General features: G+C 41.2%; 1 long non-coding RNA gene across 1 annotated transcript; it reads right to left on the minus strand.

Annotated features, from left to right (window-relative positions):
* Positions 1-10,069: 10,069 nt before the first annotated feature.
* Positions 10,070-27,439, minus strand: LOC140730542 (uncharacterized). Its single transcript, XR_012099627.1, has 7 exons — positions 27,336-27,439; positions 24,521-24,678; positions 22,515-22,660; positions 18,902-18,944; positions 15,658-15,799; positions 14,887-15,065; positions 10,070-10,921 (listed from the first exon to the last, which is right to left on the minus strand). It is a non-coding gene; the product is annotated as an uncharacterized lncRNA (long non-coding RNA).
* Positions 27,440-27,701: the final 262 nt, after the last annotated feature.

Below are 27,701 nucleotides of genomic sequence, written 5' to 3' on the forward strand. Positions count from 1 at the left end.
TGTGTTTACTGCCTTAAAACCGCTGATACTTCTTGCCAACTTAGTTTGCTTTTTCATAGTTATGTTTTTGTGGATCTAATAACCTTCCAATAAATAGCTGAAATTTAATACTTGAAAGTTTCTAACATATCTCAGCATTTGGAAAAAGAACAATCATTCAACATTCCTTAAAATCTGCAACCTTCTGTTATCAATTAACAGAAATTCGTACCTCCTACATAACTCTTGGCATTGTTATCTTTTTTCCAGCTAAATTTTCCCAAACCTAGAGTATATGTGCTTTGCTTTTAATAAAGTATAATTTTACTTTTCTCTTTTCTTATTTCAGTAGGTTCAAAGTCCCACATTATAGTATTTTGATACTCAAGAGAACACAAACTGAGTTAATGTAACCTATTCCCTTAATACCTACAATCCTGCTCATGAAGCTGCTCTCCACCCACAAAGTTAGTACACAGGATTCCAGTTAATTGAGCCATTGGTTAATCAGGGTAGTTGCTTATTTTGGACAACTCTTAAAGAACAAAAACTAATTCCAAATATTACCAGGTTTCCCTTAATTTATTTGGGACACTGTGCTGCTTAATTAGAACAGGAGACTGTTGCCGAACAACTTCTACCTAGCATTAGTTGCATCCATTTGTGTGGCCTTTGGGCAATACAATCTGCTTAGAGCAAATACTTTTTAAATAGTGTCAGTTGCATGTACTTATGCTCAAAAAGCAGTCATTTTGTCACCGACAGTGGCAAGAAATAAGCAGCAAGACGACTCAAATCTGTTTTGCTCGTTGCGGTTGCAAGCATTCAGACTTGGAAATGCCAGAAACAGCCAGGAGTGAAAATGAACCAATGCCACTGCATCAACAAGTTTTGGACTATGAAGATATCAACAATTACCTTGAATATTACAATGAAAGTGAAGATTTGAACCATTGTATGAAGGCGGTCATTATCTGCAGTAGGTGTCTGTGCTGATTTTGTTTGTTTACAATCAATCAAAAAAGCACTTCAACGTACTAGATAAATTTCTCCATCGATAACTACAGGTGTGCGCCGTTTAACATCCATTCAGACAACATCCGACTGCATATACGTCTGTAGTCCCGATCGGAGAACGTGACGTAGCGGATGTAGCCAATCTCGTGTATCGCGCGTCTCTTGAGTGTAGTAGTGTTATCTCTCTGTTTAATTTTCTTTCGAAAATGTTACCGTAAAGTGCATCATGCCTTCCAAACACAGCAAAGCCACTCCTAGTGATAGCAGCAGCAAGAGGCAAAGGAAAAGTATTGATTTGGAAGTGAAACAAAAGGTTATTAAACAATACGAAGGTGGAAAACCAGTGAATGCTACTGCTCGGGATTTAGGCATGTCACACAATGATAAATTGTGTGTGATATAGGCTAAGAAAGTATTTACATAAAAGTTTAAAAAGTGAAAAAAAATTAAAAGTTTAAAATGAAATAAAAAATTATAGTGTATGTATGTATTATAGTGTACAATATACAGTTTTAGTTTGTTCTTGGCTATTTAGTAAATACAGGTACACTACAGTACTCCATATAGGTTTTCTAAGTATATAATATGAGTGTTCGCACAACTTCCAAATCACATGACGTCCGATTTCACAGAACGTGTTGTGGACGTTAAGCAACGCATAACTATATTAGGAAATAAAATCCTGTTTACCCTTCATAAAGTTTGGTGACAAATATGAACACGATAGTCCAGATTAAGTTTAGTAATTACAAGTTTGATTGTCTTAAACTTGAGTGTCCTAATTATATGGCAGTTTCCCCAAGTGTTACCTTGTGTTGCCTGCAAGGACAGCAGTTCAAACTTCCCACTTTAACATGTCCTCTTCTCAACTTGCTCCATAACTTCTCCAGCAAACAATAAGGCACAGGAATAGACTCCTTGGTCCATAATATCTGTGCTGACCATGATGTCAAATGAATCTAATACCATCTTCTTGCCCATGATCCATATCTCTCCATTCCTGTCATACTCAGGTTTCTGCCTAAATGGCTCCTAAACACAGCTATCTTGTCTTCTTCCACCACCACCACCCCTGGCAGCACATTCTAGGCACCAATCACTCTGCACAAAGACACTTGCTCCTCACATCTTCCTTAAACTTTCAACATCTCACCTTAAAACTATGCCCTCTTTTATGTTTCTATCCTGGAAAAGAAAGTAACTATCTATGCTTTTTATATGCTTTTATCAGGTCTTCCTTCTAACATTCCAAAGAAAATCCAAGTCCGTGCAATCTCTCCTTATAGGTAGTACTCTCTGATCGAGGCCACATCATGGTGAACCTCCCCTTCAAAGCCTGCACATCCTTCCTGGAATTGGGAAACTGGAACTGCACACAACATTTGTAATGTGGCCTAGCCAATATTTTATACACAAAATGCTGGAGAGAGCATTTATGAAAAAAAAACTAAGCAGCGATGTTTCAGGCCGAGACCACTGATCAGGACTGGAAGAAAAGAGATGAAAAGTCAGAGTGTAAAGGTGGTGAGGGGAGGAGCGGAAGAAGTACAAGGTGGTAGGTGATAGGTGAAACTGGGAGAGAGGGAGGGGTGAAGTAAAGAGCTGGGATGTCGATTGGCAAAAGAGATAAAGGGCTGGAGAAGGGGGAATCTGACAGGCGAGGACAGAAGCTCATGGAAGAAAGAAAAAGGGGCGGAGCACAAGATGGAGGTGATGGGCAAGTAAGGAGATAAAGTGAGAGAGGGAAAGGTGAAGGAGAAGTGAAGGGAAGTTTGAGAAATCGATGTTCATGCCATCAGGTGGGAGGCTACCCAGACAAAATATAAGGTGTTGCTCCTCCAACCTGAGTGTGGCCTCACTGCAGCAGTGGAAGAGGCCATGGACTAACATGTCGGAATGGGATTGGGAAGTAGAATTAAAATGGGTGCAGGAAGCTGAAGATGACTGGTATTCAGTCAGTGGGAGTGTGTAAGTCAGAGAGTATTAGTGGGTGAAGCATAATCTGATCTATCACTGGATTTCTGAAATCGTAACAGGCAGAGGCAATGGGACTATCGCCAGAGGAAAATTGTGAGCAGGCATGAGGGATGGGGAAGGTGCCTTAAAATGAGGATAGACTGACTGTGAGAAGGTATGAGGACAGATGGTATAAAATGTGGAAATAAAATAAGCAGTGGGGAATGTGCTAAGAAGATAACGATGAAAAATAACATTTAATATAAATAAATGCAAAACTAAATATTACTGGCAGAGCAAATGAAGAGAAAGGGCATAAACAATTTAATACAATTTCAAAAGTACTATGGCAGAAACAGAGTGGTCATAGAATGTACATGCACAAAGATTTGAAATTTACAGGGTATATTAAAACCACATATATTGTTCTGTCCTTTATAAAAAGAGCCAAGGAAATTATACTAAATCTTTATCAAGCTCTTCTCTTGCACTGCAGCCCAACATCTATCTTAGTGAGAGGGTGGTAAGAAGAAATTACTTTAATGAGAGAGTGGTAAATCTGTGGAATTTGTTGCCATGAGCAACTGTGGAGGCCAAGTCATTGGGTGTATTCAAATAGGTAGGTTCTTGATTAGCCAGGGCATCAAAGGGTATGGGGAGAAGACAGGGTAGTGGGAATGACTGGAAGAATTGGATCAGCCCTGGATTGAATGACAGAGCAGACTCGATGGGCTGAATAGCCTACTTCTGCTTCTATATCTTATGGTCTCACTTCTATGAACAAGTCAGTGGTCAAAGTGCTCTAAGATAATCTCAGGTGGCTCAAAGTTTTTTCATTAACTATTTCTACTTTACATCTTAAGATCGAAGATGATTAAGAATTAGATGAGAAATTACAGGTCAGTGAGCCTGATGATAGGACTGGGTAAATTATTGGGAAGTATTCTAAAGGACAGGATTTATAAGACCTTGGATAGACAGGGACTGATTAGGGCAAGTCAAAATGGTTTTGTGCGTGACAAATCATGTCTAACCAATCTTAATAAATTTTTCCAAGGAAGTTGCCAGAAAAATTGATGGAGGAAAGACCATGGATGTTAACATGGACTTTAGGAAAGGTTTAGGAATGATTGACATTCAGGATGAAGTAGCACATTGGATGCAACATTGGCTTAGCAGAAGAAGCCAGAAAGTGGTAGTAGATGGTTGCCTCTCTAACTGAAGGCCTGTGACTAGGAGTGTGCTGCAGGGATCAGTGCTGCATCTATTGTTGCTTGTTGTCTATATTAATGATTTGGATGATAATATGATAAATTGGATCAGCAATTTGTAGATGACACCAAGATTGGGAGTGTGGTGGACAGCAAGGAAGGATACCAAAGCTTGCAGCAGGATCTGGACTAGCTGGAAAAATCTGCTGAAAAGTGGCAGATGGAACTTAATGCAGACAAGTGTGAAGTGTTGCACTTTGGGAGGACCAAGTAGGGTAGGACTTAAACAGTGAATGATAGGACACTGAGGAGCACCATAGAATAAAGACATCTGGGAATACTGATCATACTTCCTTGAAAGCGGCGGCACTGGTAGATAGGGATGTATAGAGCTTTGGTACTTCGGCCTTCATAAATCAGAATATTCAGTACTGGAGTTGGGATGATATTTTGAAATTGTATGAGACATTAGTGAGGCCAAATTTGGAATATTGTGTGTAATTCTGTTAACCCACCTACAGGGAAGATATCAATAAGATTGAAAGACTACAAACAAAATTTCTAAGGATGTTGCCAGGACTTGAGAACCTGATTTGTAGGGACAGGTTGAATAGGCTAGGACTTTATTCCCTAGAGCATAAGAGAATGAGAGGAGATTGGATTGAGGTATACAAAATTATGAGGGGTAGAGAAAGGGTGAACACAAGTAGGCTTTTTCCACTGAGGTTTGGTGAGACTAGAACGAGAGGTTAAGGGTGAAACGTGAAATATTCAAGGGGAACCTGAGGGGAATTTCTTCACAATGGGTGGTGCAAGTATAGATCGAGCTGCCAGCAGAAGTGGTGGATGTGTTTTCTGTTTTGCGAGATTTAAGAGAGGTTAAGAGAAGTACATGGAGGGGATGAGTATGGACAGCTATGGTCTACGTGTGGGTCAATGGGACTAGGCAGATCAACAGTTTAGCAGAGACTAGATGGGCCAAGTGACCTAAATCTGTTCCTTACTGCTCTATGACTCTAAGTACTGATCTATTTTTATCCCATTACCATAACTTACAAGCTAATCTTCTTTGCCTTGCATATTCAGGTGCTTATCAAAGTACAACGTGCCTAATGTTAAAAGGCAGAATTGCTGAGAAATTTTACTCAAAGGTTTTCAGTTTCATGGAACAGGAGACTGATACTTGTCAAAGTAAATGTGATAATGGCCATTTCCATGTTATATCATATCACTGTGCAAACCCAGTTGAACACTAAACACCTGCATCATACTTGCTCTGGACATGACTTCTCATTTTGGAGTACAAGCAGTGCCCCATCCTGTTGAGATCTGATGCACATACCTGTACTGTACTTGCAAACTCTTGCTACCTTCCCCTTCTGCTCTATAGCAGCGCAAACCAAAGGAGCCTGTGGCAATGAACACCCAAACTCATGCTCATTCCAGACAGGACAGCACCTTTTAGTCACTGTGAACCTTCCACACCCAAGCAGGCATCAGGTCACTCTGAACATTGAAGCAAAGAGGCAACAAGCATGACTACTCCAGCCTTTATAGGGCATGGGTGCAATATCTGGTACCACCTTTACAGGGCATGGGTGCAATATCTGGTACCATCTTTACAGGGCATGGGTACAATATCTGCTACCATCTTTACAGGGCATGGGTACAATATCTGGTACCACCTTTACAGGGCATGGGTGCAATATCTGCTACCATCTTTACAGGGCATGGGTACAATATCTGGTACCACCTTTACAGAGCATGGGTACAATATCTGCTACCATCTTTACAGGGCATGGGTGCAATATCTGGTACCACCTTTACAGGGCATGGGTGCAATATCTGCTACCATCTTTACAGGGCATGGGTGCAATATCTGGTACCACCTTTACAGGGCATGGGTGCAATATCTGGTACCACCTTTACAGGGCATGGGTGCAATATCTGGTACCACCTTTACAGAGCATGGGTACAATATCTGGTACCACCTTTACAGGGCATGGGTGCAATATCTGGTACCACCTTTACAGAGCATGGGTGCAATATCTGGTACCACCTTTACAGGGCATGGGTACAATATCTGGTACCACCTTTACAGGGCATGGGTACAATATCTGGTACCACCTTTACAGAGCATGGGTACAATATCTGGTACCACCTTTACAGGGCATGGGTGCAATATCTGGTACCACCTTAACAGAGCATGGGTACAATATCTGGTACCACCTTAACAGAGCATGGGTACAATATCTGGTACCACCTTTACAGGGCATGGGTGCAATATCTGGTACCACCTTAACAGAGCATGGGTACAATATCTGGTACCACCTTTACAGGGCATGGGTACAATATCTGGTACCACCTTTACAGGGCATGGGTACAATATCTGATACCGCCTTTACAGAGCATGGGTACAATATCTGGTACCACCTTTACAGGGCATGGGTGCAGTATCTGGTACCACCTTTACAGGGCATGGGTACAATATCTGATACCGCCTTTACAGAGCATGGGTACAATATCTGGTACCGCCTTTACAGGGCATGGGTACAATATCTGGTACTGCCTTTACAGGGCATGGGTGCAGTATCTGCATGTGCAATGCAATCAAACTTCAGCGGGAAAAAAATTTCAGAACAAGATTAGAGATCTACCAACATCTTCAATATCATACCTATACAGAAGGATGACACTTCCTCAGTTTGATATGTGCACACTAAACCAATGTACACAGATGCATACTTTCACGTTCATTGGGAGGCCTCCTGTCACATTACTTCAAGGGATCCTAGTTCTGGACCCAATGCTTGGAATCCACTTCAGCTTCAAGAGTAACAGAATCAGGTTTATTATCACCGGCATGTGATGTGAAATTTGTTAATTTAATAGCAGCAGTTCAATGCAATACATAATCTAGCAGAGAAAAAAATTAATATATTAAATAAAAATAACAAATAAACAAATAAACCAATTACATATATTGAATAGATTTTTTAAAAGTGCAAAACCAGAAATACTGTATATTAAAAAAAGTGAGGTAGTGTCCAAGGGTTCAATGTCCATTTAGGAATCAAATGGCAGAGGAGAAGAAACTGTTACTGAATCAATGACTGTGTGCCTTCAGGCTTCTGTATCTCCTACCTGATGGTAACAGTGAGAAAAGGGCATGCCCTGGATGCGGAAGGTCCCTTACTTGTGAGATCCCTCACAAATCTTTTTCACACTCCCACCACCCACCTCCATACATTCTTTGATCTTTATCCTCACATCCATTCCAATCTTCTCCTGCTCTTCAAGCACAACTCTCCCCAAACATTGAAACCATCTCCATTCCTTCTTCCCCAATGACCAGTTCTAGGTCTAATGTTTTGAAATTTCTGCCCCATCCAAACCCAGAGATTCCTCTCCCCAAGATGGATCTGTCCTTCCCCTGCCTTTCACTTCCCTCTGGTTCCCCTCCTCCTCTTTCTTCCGGTCCATTTCCAGATTCCCTCTTCTTCCTCTTCCACCTATCTCCTCCCAGCTTCTTACTTCATCCTCTTTCCCCTACCCACTCACCTTCCCCTTCACCTATTCTCAACTATCACTTGCTAGCTTGTACTACCCCCACCCCTCCACCACCTTATTCTGGCTTCTGCCCGCTTTCTTTCCAGGCTTGATGAAGTGTCTTCAGCCCAAAATGTTGAGTCCTTATTCTTCTCCATAGATGCTGCCTGACTTGCTGAGTTCCTTCAGCATTTTGTGTGTGTTGCTCAAGATTTACAGCATCTGTGCAGAATTTCTTGTAGTTTCTGTGTTGAATAAATGCACCATTCTGGAAAAACTTAAGTCCCCAAAATCCCAGGCGGCCTGCAGTATTAATTCAGGATGCATTTTAAGCAATTAACATAATTAACAGCTTGACCACTTGGCAAAGTGCTGCAGTTTAAGCCTGTAATTAGGATGTGTGCGGCTAGATCATTAGGCAGATTATAGTAACGGTCTCCACGAAAGAATTGGTCATGTGCCGCTGTTGCTAAAGTTAAAGCAGCAAAAAATTGGAGGAAGTGGATAGTTTTAAATCTCTTCTGATCATACAGTATGTGCTTATAGATGATGTATAAGTACCTTTCAAAGTCTTCAGAAAAAAAAGTAATAGTTTCTGTCCTTCTGGCCTCCTTTTGCCAACTTGGTCTTCTGAAGAGATCCCAGCAAAATAAGAGCCTAATATCACTATTAAAATAAAACCAGCCTCAATATATTCAAATGGCTACTTCATTCTTAAAGAGCAAGAAAGTTGACCACCTTTATCCTGCATTTTATGTAAAGGTGAGATGTTTAGGATCAGGATTGTAGTGGTAGTTAATAGTGATTCCTAAGTCACTCAGTTAGCCGCTCCCACATGGGAGAAGTTCACTTATCGAACAAGTAGGGGGATCAGTCAAGTTCAATTGAATATTCTGCGTGCTGGTGAGCTCTGCACTCTCCCTCAATATCAAGCACAAAGGTCATATCAGTTCTTATTTTCAATGTTTAGCTGTCTAGTCTTCCATCCAAGTTCACCTACTCTGGGAAGCTAGTTACCAATTATATTTCCCACTCTCTGCATATAACCATTTAGATAATTTGGACAACACTGATGACTGCTGCATTGCTTTTAGTACTGCCTTTTGAATGAGATGATAAACCACAACTGTTGTTTATACAAATGGTAAAAACACAAAATGCTGGCAGAACTCAGCACGCCAGACAGCATCTATGGGAGGAGGTAGTGACAACATTTCGGGCCGAAACCCGAAGGTTTCCTGATGAAGGGTTTCGGCCCGAAACGTCGTCACTACCTCCTCCCATAGATGCTGTCTGACTGCCGAGTTCTGCCAGCATTTTGTGTTTTTATTTATTTCCAGCATCTTCAGATTCACTCGTGTTGTTTATGCAAATGGTGGCCAAACTGACCCTATCTGCACTACCTTAACTTTAAAAATTGTGAATCATTTGTATATCATTGGAGAGGGTTCAGAAGAGGTTCGCAAGAAGGATTTCAGGAGTGAAAGTCTCATCAGACGAGGAGCGATTGACAGCTCTGGACTGTACTTGTCGGAGTTTAGAAGAATGAGGGGGCTCTCGTGGGAATCTATCAAATGTTGAAATGCCTAGATGGAGTGGATGTGCTGAAGATGTTTTCTATGGTGGGGGAGTCTAGGACCAGAGGGCCTACCCTCAGAATAGAGGGTAGTCGATTTATAAAAGAGATGAGGAGGAATTTCTCTAGCCAGAGGATGGTGAATCTGTGGAATTTGTTGCCACAAGTGGCTGTGGAGTTCTGGTCATTGGACGTGTTTAAGGCAGAGGTTGATAGGTTCTTGATTAGTCAGGGCATGAGAAGTTACGAGGAGATGCAGGAGAATGGGTTTGAGAGGGAAATAGATCAGCCTTGATGAAATAACAGAGCAGATTTGATGGGCTGATTGGTCTAATTCTGCTCCCGTGTCTTACGGTCTTATGGAATAAGCTTGAGAACAGGAAAGACACATTAAACATACAAGACCTTTCATCTTGAACTTCTTGGAGTAGAATATGAAGTGAAAGGCTATGTGGCACATTATCTAATTGTTTCTGATGATCACACACATGGAATGTGCTGATTGTAGACATTTGACAAAGACCTTGCAGTATTTGATGACTGGATTTTTTCCACATTGTGCACGTCTTCAAATGTACTAAGTGCCAAAAGACAGGAAATCTCTGCTGCACACATTTCCTGCATGAGGACTGGCCAATAAAAACTGTGGAAGATCATAAAATGTCTTACAGAATGACTGAATTAGAGACTCACTTACAAAAATAAGATGATTTTAAGACATATTCCTTCTTGAAATAAACTTGCCTGATCAGAACAGACCTTAACCTCAAATACAGCGTGTTGAAATGTTGAACCTGCATTGAACTGCTTCAATGTGTCTGCTTTGGTAAACAGCAAGAACTTCACTTACATTTGAATTTGGAATTAACTTGAGAAAGATCACAGGCAAAATAACAATGTCAGTTTTCAATGGAGGGGGAGGGAGTTACCCAATTAGCTTTTTTATTTGTGGTTTGATGTCTCCATCATACGCAGTGGCAAAATACTGCCAGTGACCAATGGCAACACATTGAAGACAACACACAAAACTAGATACTCTTATTCTTCCAGATATACTACGAGTTCTGAACTGCAATTGATTGCAGCTGTAATTTCCTTTTAAGGATGTATTTTTAAGCCAACTAAACAATCTTCTCCTTCAGCGTTCTCCTGGGGGATTCGGCAAGGATGCGAGTGGAAAGTGCAGCGAAGGCTGGGGTGTCCTTCACAGGGCGTGGCTGCATCGATTCTTGATGGTGGAACAGAAACTTGTGGCCGCTCCATTACTCTGCGCAGGGTGAAAGTGTTGAACGGCATTGAGGGTGAGAGTGGAAACGGACAGGAGCTCAGTGCTGTCTGCTCGCGTTTGGTCAGTCCCCCCTCTCTTCTCGCCGCTTCCGTTGGGTAGGGGGTGCTGGAGTCTTGGGCCCCACGCCACCAAGTTCGGGAGCTGTTGTTGCCCTCCAGCCATCGGGATGGGCTTCACTTGCCTGAGAGCTAAACATGATCTGCAGACGTGGGCTCACTTTCGGGGACTTGGCAGATCATGTTCCATGTGTTTTTGTTCACTATTTTTTACTATTTGCACAATCAAGACATTTCAGTGCTGAACTGCAACCATTGCCACTATTGTGTCTCTTTATTTTGTGGCTGCCTGCAAGAAGACAAATCTCAAGGTTGTATACTGTATACATATTTTGATAATAAACGTACATTGAACTTTGAACATAAGCAGGCATACACCAGACAGACATGACATGATTTCATTTCAACTACTTCAAAGTCAAATTCATAAATGACATCTAGAAGGCAGTTTGGAAAAAGCATCAGCACTGTTTAAAAAAATAAAAAAAACTGTTGCTATTTCTGATAAAATCAGTATGAGTTGTCACCTTATTCTCTGCAGTATGTAATAAGACCCAAGAGCCCTATTTCCCAGCAAAAGGCACTGGGTGGTGGGTGGTGGGGCTTGAAGGGCTGGAAAGGCCTATTCTGTGATGTATCTTGAAATTAAAATAAAAGGACACAGGAGTAGAATTAGGCCATTCAGCCCATCAAATCCTCTCCACTATTCACTCATGGCTGATGTATTTTCCTTCTCAACCTCATTCTCCTGCCTTCTCCCCATAACATTTGACATTCTTATTAATCAAAAGCCTATTAATTTCCACTTTAAATATACCCAATGACTTGGCCTCCACAGCCACCTGTGACAACAAATCTCAGAGATTACCAATCCTTGGGTTGATGAAACTCCTCCCCATCTCTGTTCTAAAGGGACATCTGTGTATTCTGAGGTTGTGCTCTCTGGTCCTAGACTCTCCTAAAATCGAAAACATCCTCTCCATGTCCACTCTATCTAGGCCTTTCAATATTCAGGAGATTTCAATGAGATTCCCCCACCCCCCCCACTACTACCTCATTCTTCTAAACTCCAGAGAGTAGAGGCCTAGAGCTACTAAAGCTACTCGTATTGATTTTATCAGAAATATTGTAACAATGATTTTTTTCCTCTTTTAACATTGAATTTTCCTTCCTTACTACTTACGCAATCTGCGAGTCAACCTTTAGGATTCCAAAGTCCCTTTTGCACATCTGATTTCCAAATACACTCACCACCTAGAAAATCGACTATGCCTTTATTCCTTCTAGCAATGTACATGACCATACATTTCACTACACTTGATTCCATCTGCCACCTCTTGACCCATTCTCCTCACTATCCAATAGGAAAAGTAAACCTGCTACCAATAACAAAAAAATAGACAAGACACGTTTGCATTTGCAGACTGCTTTCCTTGGCTTTATTCTTAGTAGACAATACAGTACTTTTATAGAGTCATAGAGAAGTACAGCACAGCCCTTTGGCCCATCTAGTCCATACTAAAACCACTTAAACTGCCTACTCCCATCGAACTACACAGTGACCTCAGCCCTCGAGATCCCTACTATCCATGTACCTATCCAAACTTCTCTTAAATGTTGACATCGAGCTAGCATGCACCACTTGTACTGGCAGCTCATTCTACACTCTCATGACCCTCTGAGTGAAGGAGTTTCTGCTCATGTTCCCCTTAAATATCTCACCTTTTACCCTTAAGCCATACCTCTGGTTCCACCCTACCTCAGTGGAAAAAGCCTGTTTAAATTTACCCTATCTATACTCCTCATATTTTGTATACCTCTATCAAATCTCCTCTCAATTTTCCATGTTCTAAAGAAAACAGTCCTAACCAGCAACATCCTCATAAATTTTCTCTGCACTCTTTCAACCTTGCTTACATCTTTCCTGTAGGTAGGTGACTAAACTGTACACAATACTCCAAATTAGACCTCACCAATGTCTTATACAACTTCAACATAACATCCCATCTTCTGTACTCAATACATTGATTTATGAAGGCTAATGTGCCAAAAGCTTTCTTTACAACCCTAACTACCTGTGATGCCACTTTCAACGAATTTTGTACCTAGATTCCAAGAATCCTTTATTCTACTGCAATCCTCAATATCCGACCATTTACTGCCCTGGTGGACCTACCAAAATGCAAAATCCCACACTTGCTTGCATTAAATTCCAAATGCAATTTTTCAGCCCATTTTCCAGCTGATGCAGATCTCTCTGCAAGCCGTGACAGCCTTCCTCACTATCAATTACACCCCCAATCTTGGTGTCATCCTCAAACTTGCTGATCTAGTTAACCTCAGATCATCCAGATCATTGATATAGATGACAAACAACAGAGGACCCATCACTGATCCCTGCGGCACACCACTCGTCACAGGCCTCCAGCCAGAGAGACAACCTTCTACTACCACTCTCTGGCTTCTCCCACAAAGCCAATGTCTAATGCGATTTACTACTTCATCCTGAATACCAAGCAACTAAACCTTCTTGACCAGTATCCATGTAGGACCTTGTCAAATCCTCTGCCGTGCCTTATCAACTTTACTAGTAACTTCCTCAAAAATCTCTGAGATTGGTTAGACATGACCCACCATGCACAAAGCCATACTGACTATCTTTAAGCAGTCCATGTCTATTCAAAAATTTATATATCCAGTCCCTTAGTATACCTTCCAATAAGTTTTCCACAACTGATGTCAGGCTCATTGGCCTTTAATTTCCTGGTTTCTGTTCAGAGCCTTTCCTAAACAGTGGAACAACATTGGCTATCCTCCAATCCTCTGGTACCTCTCCTGTCACTAGGATGTTTTAAATCTCTTATCGGGCCCTAGCAATTTCTGCACTTGCCTCCCGCAGGGTCTGAGAAATCTCCTTGTCAGGCCCTGGGGAGTTATCCACCTTGATTTGCCTCAGGGTAGCAAACACCTCCTCCTCTGTAATCTGTGCAGGGTCCATGAAGTTGATGCAGCTTTGCCTCACTTCAATAGACTCTGCATCCATCTCCCAAGTAAATACAGATGCAAAGAATGCATTTAAGATCTTCCATCTGTTTTGGCTCCATACATGGATTACCATTCTGGTCTTCCAGAGGACCAATTTTGTCCTTTGCGATCCTTTTGCTCTTCACATACTTGTAGAATCCTTTAGGATTCTCCTTCACCTTGTCTGCTGGAGCACCTTCATGCCTTCTTTTAGCCATCTTGATTTCTTTCTTAAGTGTTCTCTTACATTTCTTGTACTCTATAAACACCTCATTAGTTCCTGCTTGCTTATACCTGCTACGCACCACCTTTTCTCTCTTAACCAGAGCCTCAAAATCTCTTGGAAACCAAGGTTCACTACATTTTGTTATCTTTACATTTTATTCTGACAGACATATACAAGCTTTGTACTCTCAAAATTTCATTTTTGAAGGCCTTCCACTTTTGCCAGAAAAGAGCCTGTCCCAATCCACACTTGCCAGATCATTTCTGCAAGGCACTCCTTCCCTCCACTAGCCTACTGCTTACCATTGGGCAAGGTGTAGCACCTGCTTAGCCAACACACCTCCTCTGCCCAATCAGGGTCATGCAAAGCCATGGGAGCAGGTGGCTGATGCTTAAATGAGCTAGTGCATATCACAGATCCTGGTTATGTGACTGCGGACACTACGCAGACAAGCTCTGAAGAGTATTTATAATGGCTGGGGTCACCCATCTTTTAAAGACACTACCCACAAGAAAGCAATGGCAAACCACTTCTGTAGAAAAAGTTGTCAAGACCAATTATGATCACGGAAAAACCATGATCCCCATGTCGTATGACATGGCACATAATGAACAAGCATTTGCAGAATAAATATGGGCTCAGATACCAAAAAGTTTTCTGTCTGATTTGAAAACTTGTATCCTGGAATATTTTATGTGCACGTGACAATGCCAACAGGAGATCAGTTTAATATTTCACCTCAGGCACAGTATAGCATTGCACTAAATGATGGGTGACCGCAGATCACGTTGCATCAGAAATCTCAAAGTCAGGAATGAGGAACAAAATTAGATACATTGACATCTTGTGTAGACATCCGCCCCATGTCCTCTCTAATGCAAGCAATTCCTTTTGCACACATCTTTACTTTCATCATCACTAGTCATGCCAATTTAATGCACACAGAATCATTATCATTCTCCCACATGTCTGAATCAACTTTCTGTCTCCACCATGACACTCACCCCAGTCCTGACGTGATACTGACTCAAGGATCCTGACGGCCATCAATGGCAGTTTTAAGAGGGTTCTCAAATGGATGTCTGTGCTACGTTTAATCCTTGTGCATGATTATCCCTTTTGCATGTCTACCACATCCAATGGATGTGGACAGAGCTAGTTCTTCAATGTCCATCCAGGTAGTCTGCAAGAGAAGAGTTAGAACACTTCAAGAATTGTATGCAAACACCAAAACCTGGCCAATTTTAAACCTCAGAGGATGAGGTTTTGATATATGTGCAGCAAACAATGGAATTATTTAGACATTGAAATATTTGACAATATTAATTCCCCAACGCAAAGCGTCAACTTAAATGAGTTCAGATTTTTATCAAGTATGGTTGTTTAATTATTTCTACTTTAACATTAGCAGCATATACTTTCTCAGTCATAATCATATCTCATGCTATCACTCAGGGACCACGAGCTGACATCATTCCAGATGAGAACACAGTGCAGATGTGGTGGCAACATACAGCACTTCAGTGAGACCTTCATTGCTGTTAGACTGGATATGAATATGCAAATAACACAACAGAACTGAGCATTACCAAAGTAATAACTGTGCCACTGTGGCCTGTTTATTAGTCGAAATGAGCTATGTTTAGCTTGGCAGAAATGTCGAACTCAAGACCTGGTGGTGGGGTATGAGCTAATATGGCTTTCACTTCTTGGCCTTTTGGCTCAGATCAAGTGTAGTTTCAATTACATGGCCCATGTTTAAATTTATTCAATACCTGCTGTTAGGAACCGTCCATCCTTTTGTTGCCACACAATCTTCCATCAAGACTCCAGTTATGTCTGTGAACCTGGATCACAGTTCCAATCAGCTTCAGACAGTTCCCTGCAAACAATGGCCGCTCAGGTGTCTTCAGTCTCCTGTGCGTTGGATTAAATGTCAGCTTTTCAAGAGTCATCATCAAGCTGCTCTCCAGCAGGGCATCGAGAGTAAAGCACACAAATAAACTCAGAAGGGGAAATGGTTTTGAAGAAAAGTTATATTTGTATTTGAAGGAAAGATATATACGTAATTGAAAATAAAGGAAAGAAACAATCTCCTTGACAACTTGAATTAGATTATTAAAGTTTAAAAAAGTTGGGGGGGAGCATGAAATGAGAAAAGATTAATAGAGATGATCCAATTGGGAAGACCTTCAATAATCCACCAGAGATACGATGGGCTGAAGAGACACCCACAGCCTTTTCATTCTGATTCTATGATTTTCTGACTGTCTTATGTTCATGCCAGCTGCGTCAGTAAATACCACAGATTCAAATAGAGAAAGTTAACTACCTTCACAAACATTGGAAGATGGGTGTTAATTTGAGTGTGGAAAACCTGCAGAACAACTGACAAGAAAATATTCTGAAACTATGAAAAACAACTATCATTAATACTATTAAAATATACAGCAATGCATATTTTATTGCTTAAAAAAAAAGAAAGCCTTGAATCCAAGCAGTTTAGTTCTAATACCCTTACTAGAGAAAGGACAAAATGCCTTAGAAGGCAGTGTATAGGAGGCTCACTGGGTTGATTCCGGAGATGAAAGTGTTTCGACTATGAGGAGAGATTGGATCACCTGACACTAAACTCACTGGAATTCAGAGGAAAGAGATGGGGTTACATAGAAATTTATAAAATAATGAAAGGTAGACACAGGAAAGTTGTTACCACTGGTAGATGAGACTAAAATTAGGTGATAGAGCCTCAAGATTTTGGGGGTGGGGCCTGTAGATTTAGGACAGAGATGAGGAGAAACTGCTTTTCCCAGAAAATAGTTAATCTGTGGAATTCTCTGCCCCGGGAAGCAGTAGAAGTCACCTCATTGAATATACTTAAGACACAGTTTGATAGAGTTTTTGCATAGCAGGGTAATTCAATACTATCATCCCTTCAAAACTAATCAGTAAGCTTCAAGACCTTGGCCTCAATACCACCTTGTGTATTTGAATCCTGGATTTCCTCACTTGCAGACCAAGTCAATTTGGATTGGCAACAACACCTCCACCACAATGTCCATCAGCACAAGTGCACCACAAGGCTGTGTGCTTAGCCCCCTGCTCTACTCACTCTACACGTATGAATGTGTGGCTAAGCACAGCTCCAAGTTTGCTGACAACACTAAGTGTTGTAGAATGAATCAAAGTGATGACAAATCAGCATATAAGAGGGTGATTGAAAACTTGGCTGAGTGGTGCCACTCAGAAACCTCTCACTCAAGGAGATGATTATTGACTACAGGAGGAGGAAACCAGAGGTCCATGAGCCAGTCCTCATCGGAGGAATCAGAGGTGGAGAGGGTCAGCAACTTTAAATTATTATTTCAGAGGACCTGTCCTGGGCCCAGCATGTAAATGCAATTACAAATAAAGAACAGCAATGTCTCTACTTCTTTAGAATTCTGCGAAGATTCGGCATTAAATCTAAAAGTCTGACAAGCTTTTATAGATGCATAGTAGTGAGTATATTGACTGGTTACATCACGGCCTGGTATGGAAACATTAGTGCCTTTAGTGCCTACAAAATGTAGTGGATATGGCCCAATCCATCAAAGGCAAAGAACTCCCCACCGTTTGAGCACATCTACATGAAACACTGTCGCAACATCCATCATTAGGGACCTCCACACCCAGGTCAAGGTCTCGTCTTGCTGCGGCCATCAGATACGAGGTACAAGAGCCTCAGGACTCACACCATCTGGTCCAGGGACTGTTATACCCTTCAACTATCAGGCTCTTGAAACAAAGGGGATAACTTCACTTGCCCCATCATTGAACTGTTCCAATAACCTCTGGACTCACTTTCAAGGACTCTTCATCTCATGTTCTCAATATTTATTGCTTATTTATTCATTCATTATTATTATTTCTTTCTTTTTGTATTTGCACAATTTTTTGTCTTTTGCACACTGGTTGTACATACAGTTGGCGCATTCTTTCATTGATTCTATTATGGTTATTGGACTTATTGAGTATGCCCACAAGAAAATGAATCTCGAGGTTGTATATGGTAACATATATGTACTTTGGTAATAAATTTACTTTGAACTTTGAATTAAAGATTATGGGGAAAGGCAGGTAGGTGGAGTTGAGTCCATGGACAGATCAGCCATGATCTTAATGAATGGTGGGCCAGTTGGCCTACTCCTGTTCTTATTTCTTGCATTCTTATGCTCTTAAACAATGTACATACTTTGCAAAAAGAGAGCCTGTTCGGCATATCTTTTGCTAAATTTTGGGAACTGTAAAATCAATTAAAATAAATGTGAAATTATTTTGTGGCTTATGTAGAGAAGAATTTTCTGAATGAAAGTTGTGAGCAATTCATATGATAACTTACAATGCAGTTTGTGGTAAAAACATGGCTTGTCTAATGATTGGCAAAAATTCAGCCCAGTGGAGCCTGAGTATGATTTCCATAGGAATGCCACACTGTAATTGTTATCAAATCAGTTTGTCTTAGAATCAGCCAATCTTTCATCACAGCTTCATTCCTGCCTGGTTTATTCCAATATTCTCTCAGATTCTGATCCAAGGGTTGTCAAGTATCACCAGTTTCCTGATCCCCAGCTTGCCAAGTAAATGCATTTTTCAGTATCTCACTCTGGACAGTAATCAGGATCCACAAACTACTGAAGACTAGCCCAGTTTACATTTTGTTTCATTTAGCTGCCTTTGTCATATTAACATTGAAAAAAGAAAACTAACAAAAAATATAAAATGATACTGAACTACAGCTGAAGTCAGAGATAATATGACATTATGGCCATTACAGAGACTTGGATGTCTCAGGAGCAGGAATGTGCCAGGCTTTAGATGTTTCAAAAAGAACAGAGAAGGAGGCAAAAGAGGTGGGGGGTGTGGCATTGCTAATTAGGGACCATGTCATGGCTGCAGAAAAGGAGGAAGTCATGGAGGGATTGTCTACTGCAGGGCTGGCCAACCCTTTACATTCCATGCGTCAATTTTTTCACTCACGAGTTCAGATGCGCCATACAACTCTTGTGCCCCCATTCAATTCCTGTAAAAATGTTAATATAGACATTGATTTAATATAAAAACAAGATAAACATTTCTTAATGAGACTTTTAACAAATATTTTGTCTTCTTTTGATTTCTTCCTTTATCTTAATCACATATTCTTTCCATAACTCAGATCCAAGTGCTAGCTTCAGTTTTCCTTCTATTTCAGTCTGATGTTGTGTTTTATAGTGTCTAGTAAGATCATGTCTTCTATTATGTGACAAAGTGTTTTCACAAACGATGCACAACGGTTTTCCTGATGGACCCACTATAAATAAGAACTCATTTTCCCACTGTTCATTGCTGAGTCAGTGTGGGTGGAAGTCAGAACAGGAAAGGGGCAATAACTTTACTGGATTTTTTTTTAAAGACTCCCCCCAACAGTAACAGCGATATCAAGGGGCAGATAGCGAGGCAGATTCTGGAACGGTGCAAAAATAATAGGGTTGTTGTGATGGGAGATTTTTAACTTGCCTAGTATTAATTGGCATCTCCTTAGCACAAGGGGTTTAGATGGGTTGGAGTTCGTAAGGTGTGTTCAGAAAGTTTTCCTGATGCAAGTTGGAAATAAGCTAACTAGAGGAGAGGCTGTACTTGATCTGGTATTGGGAAATGAACCTGGTCAAGGGTCAGCTCTCTCAGTGGGAGAGCATTTTGGAGGTAGTGACCACAACACTATCTCCTTCAGCATAGCGCTGGAGTGGGATAGGAGCAGACAATTTGGGAAAACATTTAATTGGGGTAGGGGGAAATCTGATGCTATTAGGCAGGAACTTGGGAGCATAAATTGGGAGCAGATGTTCTCAGGGAAATGCATGGCAGAAATGTGGCATTCTGCACAAGGATGTTCCATTGAGGGAGGGAAAGGATGGTAAGGTAAAAAAAGCCATGGTGTACAAAGGATGTAGAAAATTGAGCTAAGAAGAACAGAAAAGCTTATGAAAGGTTCAAAAAGTTAGGTATTGTTAGAACTCTAGAAAATTACAAGGTTGCTAGGAATGAGCTTAAGAATGGAATTAGGAGAGCCAGAAGGGACCATGAGAAGACCTTGGTGAGCAGGATTAAGGAAAACCCCAAGGCATTCTACAAGTATGTGAAGAGCAAGAGGATGAGCCGTGTGAGAATAGGACAAATCAAGTGTGATAGTGGAAACGCGTGCATGGAATTGGAGGAGGTAGCTGAGGTACTTAATGAATTCTTTGCTTCAGTATTCACCAGGGAAAATGACCTTGACGATTGTAGGGATGACTTACGGTGGACTGAAATGCTTGAGAATTATAGACATTAAGAAAGAGAATGTCCTGGAGCTTTTGAAAAGCAATAAGTTAGATAAGTCATTGGAACTGGATGAGATATACCCCAGGCTACAGTGGAAAGTGAGGAAGGAGATCACTGAGCCTCTTGAGATGATCTTTGCACCATCCATAGGGATGGGAGAAGTACCAGAGGATTGGAGGGTAGCAAATGTTGTTCCTTTGTTCAAGAAAAGGAGTAGAGATAACCCAGGAAATTATAGCCCAGTGAGTCTGACTTCAATGGTGGGCAAGATGATGGAGAAGATACTGAGAGGCAGGATTTATAAGCATTTGGTGAGACATAATCTGATTAGGGATAATCAGCATGGCTTTATCAAGAGTAGGTCTTGCCATATGAACCTGATTGAATTGATTAAGGATGTAACAAAAAACATCGAAGGTAGAGCAGTGGATGTAGTGTGTATGGATTTCAGTAAGGCATTTGACAAGGTACCTCATGTAAGGCCCATTCAGATAGTAAGGGGACATGGGATCCAAGGAGATAGTGCTTTGTGGATCCAGAATTGGCTTGCCCACAGAAGGCAGGATGGTTATAGATGGTTTGTATTCTACATGGAGGTCGGTGACCAGTGGTGTTCTTTAGGGATCTGTTCTGGGACCCTTCCTCTTTGTGATTTTTATAAATGCCCTGGATGCAGAAGTAGAAGGGTGGGTTAGTAAGTTTACTGATGACACAACGGTTGGGAATGTTGTGGATAGTCCAGAGGGTTGTTAGAGGTTACAGCGGGACATTGATAGGATGAAACACTGGACTGAGAAGTGGCAGATGGACTTCAACCCAGATAAGTGTGAAGTGGTTCATTTTGGTAGGTCAAATCTGAAAACAGAATATAATATTAACGGTAAGACTCTTGGCAGTGTGGAGGATCTGAGAGATCTTGGGGTCCATGTCCATAGGAAACTCAAAGCTGCTGCACAGTTGACAGTATTTTTAAGAAGGCATATGGTGTGTTGGCCTTCATCAACTGTGGGATTGAGTTCATGAGCCATGAGGTAATGTTACAGCTATATAAGACCTGGTCAGATCCCACTTGGAGTCCTGCATTCAGTTCTGGTCACCTCACTACAGGAAGGATGAGGATACTATAGAGAGAGTGCAGAGGGGATTTAGTTGCCTGGATTGCAAGGCACACCTTATGAGAACTTGGCCTTTCTCCTTGGAGTGACAGAGGATGAGAGGTGACCTGATAGAGGTGTATAAGATGATGAGGAGAATTGATCGTGTGGATAGCCGAAGACTTTTTCCCATGGCTGTAAGTTTCTCACATAGAGAGTGGTGGGTGCGTGGAATGCACTGCCGGTGGCGATAGTGGAAGTGGATACAATAGGGTCTTTAAGAGCCTCTTAGTTAGGTACCTGGAGCTTAGAAAAATAGAAGGTTATGCGCTAGGGGAATTCTAGGCAGTTTCTAGAGTAGGTTACATGGTCGGCACAACATTTTGGGCTGAAGGGCCTGTAATGTGCTGTAGATTTCCATGTTCTATACTAACAGTGGAGAAAATAGGAAATCAATAATCCTTCATGAACAAGTTTATTGAATTAGAGACTGCAGAGCAGTCTAATATAAATCAATATATCCTCAGTAGAAATCAAAAACATGCATAGTATGAAAACATTCTTAAATAAATAAGGAAAATAATATAAATGTTGTGACTTCAATGCACCCAATAATTTATTTCAAACTGTAAACAGAGATTGTGCTCACAAACCATCATAATGCCACAGCATTCATGCCTCCTTTCCTTGCTTTAAAAAACAAGATTGCAGGATTTCACTAAGTATCTTTTTTCCCCGGATTCAGTGTTTCATTTCTAGTTACAGCAGATCATTTAGATTTGCAGGAGACCCATGAGCAGTGTGGCAGTGAGAGCAGACTCACCAGGAGTCAAAGAACAGTGAGAAACAGTCACAGTTTAGCTTCCAGCAGGTACAAATATGGATGAATCAACATTGGGAGTATCGACTGGAAACATCGGCAGGTCTCCGAACAACAAACGACAGCACAGCTAATACAGACTGCCTTAATCATCTGGAGATCCCTACGGGAAGGTTGAAAGTACAGTAGACAGAAGACGATGCAAGCTGCTTACAGCTGCCATTGTGTTATTTGGAAAGTTAGCACACAGACTGCCATGAGCAACTGGTTTACAGTTATCTATTTTGTCAAGTGAGCACTGTGGAAACAAACACGTGACTTAGCATAATGATGAACAATACTGTTTACTAGTTTACTTGTAATTGATTACACCAACCTTAAGCATTCCAGACTCCTGTCCATGCAATATTAACCTTTCAGAAGGTGTCATGTCTAACCAGTTCTCTGACCATGCTCCATAACTGCAGCGTACTGGGAAATCTCAGATGTTGTGATCCTTCAGTGCCATTAAGAGAATTGGGTCTTAAAGTACAAGGGAATGGTAGAGATGTGTAAAACAATTAAATTGTGGTCATTGTATCATGCTCCAGTTGTGTATACACAGCATCAGCATTTATGTCAATGATTAAAGACAGAGATTATTGCTTTTGTTCTTTTAAAAGCATATGCATTCATACAGTCGCTACTCAAAGTGGAAACAGAAACTGAGGGTGATAATGTATTTGGAATAGAATGTCCATGATGCAATGTCTCATTTTATGGGTTTCTCCAGTGCTGTTGTTCCCTTGAGTATGCAAACAATACTTTAAATTCGAGCAGTGTTGTAACTCATTTCTGAAACGAATGGGAAACCTTTTGGCAGCACGTGAATGAAGGCCACAGGTCATTCATATTGGGATTGAAATGCATTCAAAACTCTTCTTGAGCTTGAACTGGTCACTGGACGCTGTGCACATCCCCAGCAAGAAGCTAATCACAATCATGGCAAAGCCCTAGGGAGTGTATTAAAACAGAGACCTCAAGGTACAAGTACTCATGTCCTTGAATGTGCCAACACAGTTAGACAGTGTGGTGAAGGCATATGACATGCTCACCTTCATCAGTCGGGGGCTCAATGACATAAATTGGAATATCATGCTACAACGGTCCGAAACAAGGGTGAAATCACACCCGGAGTACTGTGAGCAGTTCAGATTCCCATGTTTGAAAGGATGAAATTAAACCAGAGGGTGCAGAGTCAGAAAATATTCATAAGGATGTTGCCAGAGCTGGAGGGCTTGATTCATAAGGACTCACTGGAAAGGTTCACATTGGAGCGAAGAAGGTTGAAGGGAGACACCAAGGAGTTTTATAAAGTCATTAGGGGCATAGATAAGGTGGATGGTTACAGTCCTTTTTGCAGGTTAGGGGAGTCTAAAACTAGAGGATATGAGTTTAAGGTGAGAAAAAAAAGATTTAAAGAGAACTTGAGCAACAAGTTTTCCCACATGGAAAGTATATGGCATTAGCTGCCAGAGATAGTAGTAAGTTGGAGATAAATACAATGTTCAAAGTGCATTTAAACAGCTTTAGAGAGATACTGTCCAAGCAAAAGCAAATGGGACTAGCTCAGTTAGGCAAGTTGGTTGGCATGGATGAATTGGGCTGAGGAGCCTATTTCCATGCTGTACAACTCTATGCCTATTAGGTAACCCTGGCACATTTTCAAAAGGACAACAAAGAGGTGGTCATGGGAGGCAGAGGAGCTGCTACAGGATTGCTTCAAGTCAGTGGACTGGGGCATATTCAAGGACTCATCAGAGGATCTGAATGAATACACCATGGTTGTCACAGACTTTATAAAGACACTCAATGAAGACTGTGTCCACACAAAAACATTCAGCTGTTTCCCCAGCCAGAAGCTCTGGATGAGCCAAGAGACCCTCAATCTGCCAAGGACTAGATTGGTGGCGTTCAGGTTTGGCAACCAAGGGAAGTACTAGTGGTCCAGAACAAATCATCTCACATGTGAAGTGGAAATTCTGGACCAAACTTGATTCGTAGAAGGATGCTTGACGGGTGTAATGGGGCTTGAATGATATCACTTCCTATAAAGCCAAACCAAGCAAAATATGTGTTAACAAGGTTTTGCTCCCGGATGAGCTCAAGGCTTTTTATGCTCATCTCGACTGACAGAACATGGAGGCACCTTCACGAACTGCCAACGCCCCCAAAAACCGTGATTTCAGTTTCTGAAGCAGACGTGAGAGCATTCTTCAGGAGGGTGAATCCAAGCAAAGCATTTGGCCCTGATGGTGTACCTGGCCAAGTACTGAAGACCTGTGCTAATTAACTGTCTACTGATAGCTTTAACCTCTCACTCTGTCAGCCTGAGGTACCCACCTGCTCCAAGCAGTCTTCAATTATACCGGTGCCCAAGAAGAACGTGGTAATTTTCGTCAATGACAATTGTCCGGTGCTTTAAGAGGCTGGTGATGAAAGGTGATGAAATATATCAACTCCTGCCTGGGGAGCGACTTGGATCCACTCATATTTGCCAACTATAACAATAAGTAAAGATGCATGCTTCAGGATGTTCTTCATTAACTACAGCCCTGCATTCAACACCATCATCCCCTCAAAACAAATCAATAAGCTCCAAGACTTTGACCTTAATACCTCCTTGTGTTATTGGATTCTTGATTTCCTCACTTACAGATCTCAGTCAATTTGGATTGTCAACAATGTCTGCTCCACAATCACCATAGGTGCACCACAAGGTTTTCTGCTTAGTCCGTTTTACTACTCAGTTTATAGTTATGACTGTGATACTAAACACAGCTCCAATACCATACTTCATTTTGCTGACAACACCACTGCTGGCCAGATCAAAGGTGCCGATGAATCAGCTTGTAGGAAGGAGATTGCAAATCTGGATGAATGGTGTCACAACAATCTCTCACTCATTGTCAGCAAAATCAAACAGCTGATTCTTGACTTCAGGGGCAGAAAACCAGAGGTCCGTGAGCCAGTACTCAGCAGGAGATCAGAGGTGGAGAGGGTTAGTAATTTTAAGCTCCTTGGCATTATCATTTCAGAGGGCATGTCCTGGACCCAGCACATAAGTGGGTTACAAAGAAAGCACAGCAGCTTTCTGTAGATGTAGTGGAGAGTATATTGACTAGCTGCATCACAGCCTGGTATGGGAACACCAATGCTCTTGAATGGAAAATCCTACGAAAAGTTGTGGATATGGTTTACTTCATCGTGGGTAAAGCCCTCCCCATCACTGAACACATCAATGTGAAATGCTGTTGCAGCAAAGCAGCATCTATCATCAGAGACCCCCATGATCCAGAACATTTCATTGCTGCCATTAGGAAGAAGGTACTGGAGCCTCAGTACTCACACCACTAGGATTAGCAACAGTTACTAATCCTCAACCATCAGGCTCTTGAACTAAAGAGGACAACTTCACTCAACTTCAGTTGCCCATCATTGAAATGTTCTCACAATCTATGGACTCACTTTCAAGGACTCTTCTCATGTTCTTGATATTTATTGCTTTTTTATTTTTTATTATTATTATTATTATTATTTCCTTCTTTTTGAATTTCCACAGTTTGTTGTCTTTTGTAAACTGGTTGAATGCCCAAGTTGGTGCAGTCTTTCATTGTTTCGATTATGTTTGGATTTATTGACTATGGATTTATTGCCCATGAGAAAATGAATATCAGGGTTGTATAAGGTGACATGTATGTACATGTCTTTGATAACTTTACTTTGATCTTTCTACATTGTTAGATATTTGCAAAGATTCAGCATATCATCTGAAACTTTGACAAACTTCTATAGATGCACGGGGAGTCTATACTGACTGGTTGTACCTGGTATGTGAAACACCAATGCTCTTTAACAGAAAAGCCTACAAAAGTTAGTGGACAGCCCACTCTATCACAGGTAAAGCCCTTCCCATCACTGAGCACATCTTTGGAGTACCATCACAGAAAAGCAGCGTCCATCATCAAGGACCCCCACCATCTATGCCATGCTCTCTACTCACTGCTGCCATCAAGAAGGACGTATAGGTACCTTAGGTCCCATACCACCAGGTTCAGTAATAGTTATTACCATTCAACCATCAGGCTTCTGAACCAGAGTGGATAACTTCTCTCACACTGAGGTCACAACTGATTCCACAACCTATGGACTCACTTTCAAGGACTCTACGGCTCCTGTTCTCAATAGTATTTATTAGTTATTTATCACTTATTACTAATTTGTTTTTTTTTTGTATTTGCACGGTGTGTTAACATTTGCACATTGGTTGTTTGCCTGTCTTTGTTTACATGTAGTTTTCATTGATCCTATTGTACTTTATACTTATCATGAATACCTGGAAGAAAATGAATCTCCTGGTTGTATATGGTGACATATATGTATTTTGATAATAAATTTACTTTGAATTTGAACTTTGAAACAACTGAAACTGGGGCTTCTCTAGTTCTTACAGATGTACAAGTCCAGGACAAACTGTGTGGGGTTGGTATAGCAGCAGTAGGTGTTGGTCTGAGCTGTCAATCAGAGAGCTGTAGTGGGGCTGAAGGGCTAGTTATGACTTTATGACTCTAAGACACAAGGAGAAGTGGCAGCAGTGAGAAGAGTGTGTGGCCTGGATGGTGGGCTCCTTAACAAAGGATTCAGCTATTCTGTAACAGCATTCCATGTAAATGTACCCAATGGAAGGGGAGACTTTATCCATGATGGACTAATCTCTATCCATTATGTTTTATAGGCTTTTCTGTTCAAAGGCATTGATATTTCCATACCAGGCCATGATGCAACCAATCAATATACTCTCCATCTGTGGACGTTTATCAAAGTTTTAGATGACATGCAACAACAACGCCTTCCCTCTGACTCCTGTTCAATCCCCTCACCATCCTGCACGTTTCACATCTTCACATTGACAATGGGTACATACAGCATTCTGCTTTTACCTGGCAGCAGTTACCAAACAGTCTGATGTCTCTCAATTCACATTCCTACAGCTGAGCAACTCCCTTTCTTATTTCCAACTCAATTCTCCTCACGCTCAATGTAAGCATTATAGGAAGAACACCCATTCATGAACAATGCCCATCTATTAAATCTCTTGACCTTTGATGTAGCAAAATAATGGCTCACAAAACAAGCAAATAGAACAGGGGCAGCTTACATTAGGCTCCTGAGCAAGATGGAGAAACCTCTTTGTGAGTCACAGTCTTCCATTCGCTGTGCCTTTCTGATCTTTCCTTTTTCCAAGCCTCTTCTCACCTGGATACTTGGCCTTTGTTCTTCCCTGTGCCAACACATGCAGACCAGAAAATTAATCAAAACTGTCAAAATGCCAGCTTTGCAATGACAGATTCCAAGTATTTCAGTGTTCTTTATTGTAAGGCTAAAGTCATGATATAAAGTCTTTAATGCAAGGAGACTTGTTGGACCACATAATGTTGTGCTTTTACCCCATTCTTACCATCTCATCTCTGGCTGAAAGATGAGATGTTACCTCCTTCTTTCCCTTTGTCCAATTCTTCCTTGT

Source organism: Hemitrygon akajei, chromosome 7 (genome assembly GCF_048418815.1).
Source record: "Hemitrygon akajei chromosome 7, sHemAka1.3, whole genome shotgun sequence".
Classification (NCBI taxonomy): domain Eukaryota; kingdom Metazoa; phylum Chordata; class Chondrichthyes; order Myliobatiformes; family Dasyatidae; genus Hemitrygon; species Hemitrygon akajei.